A 1,636-nucleotide genomic window follows, 5' to 3' on the forward strand; every position below is an offset into this window, starting at 1 on the left:
ACAAACATCGTCACACACAGTAAGTGAAACTCTTTCACACACTATCATTTAGCCCTTGCTCCTCTGCTATCATCACTAGTTAAGTGGTAGGAGATATAGCCAGTTCAGGAGCGATTCCTCTTTTTTTCATGCACCGTGTTCACACTCTAAGGGAGTGGATGCATGCCACTCAACAGTCCTCTGCGTATTTATAGCTACAAGGGATGGAAATGGGTGGGGGAGGGGGGTGCTGGATGGGGTGTAAATTCAGACATCACCTCCACCCCCTAACCGCCCCCTCCCCCTCCCCGGATGTTCCGTTGAAGTCATAAGCCTGACCTCTAACCCAGGAGCCTGACCGCTGCACTACCCATGTTGAACTTGAGCAGGCAAACATACTTGAATGCATTATCCTGTCTCATGGCCCTGACAGAGTTATGTGATGGATTAGGAGCTGAGGGGGGGTCTGACATACATAAACAGGGACAAGAGCATTTGATCTTCAGGGTATGTCAGCCAGCACCTCTTCGGACATCTGGTGTGTGGCACCGTGGAAGACCTTAACCTACAAACATAACAACATTGCTAAAGCCCCAGTGTTCTTTTTACAAGTAGTATTCATATTATTATCCTTGACATTATGATAATAAAAAGAGAAGTCAAAGTGAGTCTGAGTTACGTCATTGTGTTTGTGGAATGCGCAAAAAGCACTTAAGATGTGTAAGCTTGTGCACTGCACAGCGACTACATGTGCACTGATTTAAGGGACCCATACATTGTCGAGCAGCATGTGTCAAAGTGTGGTTCAGTGGCACCATGTTGACGCTAGGATTCCAGACACAATGGACAGTGACAGTCTGATTGCTAACGATTGGCACCTTGGACCAACCACATTTCCACTGCCCGCTTTGAGGCACACATAAACAACATTGTTGCCCTCAAGTGTCTTACAAATACAAAACCAGACCCACACAACAACTCTCTTGTCAAACATTGTTTGATCGTGAACGCAAAGTTATTTCAGCTCCATTGTTAATATTACAGTGTGTGTAGTCTAAACAGCATGCTGCCTATAAAAAAATATTTGCTCCCTTTCATTGTGTTTGTTGCTACGTTACATCCAGACATTTAATTTGAACGTGCAATTTTAATGTTAGTTCACCTCATTATAGGTGCATATTTGCTGTTATAATTTGACTGACTGGACAAATGTCTGTTTTATTTATGTATTGCGTGCGCATCCTCCACAAACGAAAACTTGATACATAGAACGATAAATAGTTAGAAAGATAGTCTTGTGCATAAAATCCCATTGTCTAAAACTAAGGCATACTAATTATTGTTAATCAATCAAGACCTTCAATCGTCATCCTTTGTGCGTGTTATTTGTTGTACCACATGACACAATATATCCGTACTAATTAGTTGACTGCGCCACTAGTCTGAATTTCAGCGCTGACATATTTTTGTCAGGCTGACATCCTTCTCTGCTTTCCAAGTACATGTGGAATGCCACAAGATCAACTGTGGCTAAGTTATGGAAAATGTCCACACGTGTCAATTTCCTCATGACGCCTGAGACCACGCACCCCTATCTCCAGTGCTTGGACTGCACACCCTTTACGCACGCAGAGCGCACGGATCGTGCGCGGCCACG

This window comes from Idiotropiscis lumnitzeri, chromosome 6 (genome assembly GCF_059441095.1).
Source record: "Idiotropiscis lumnitzeri isolate Australia: NSW breed Sydney's pygmy pipehorse chromosome 6, RoL_Ilum_1.0, whole genome shotgun sequence".
Lineage (NCBI taxonomy): Eukaryota > Metazoa > Chordata > Actinopteri > Syngnathiformes > Syngnathidae > Idiotropiscis > Idiotropiscis lumnitzeri.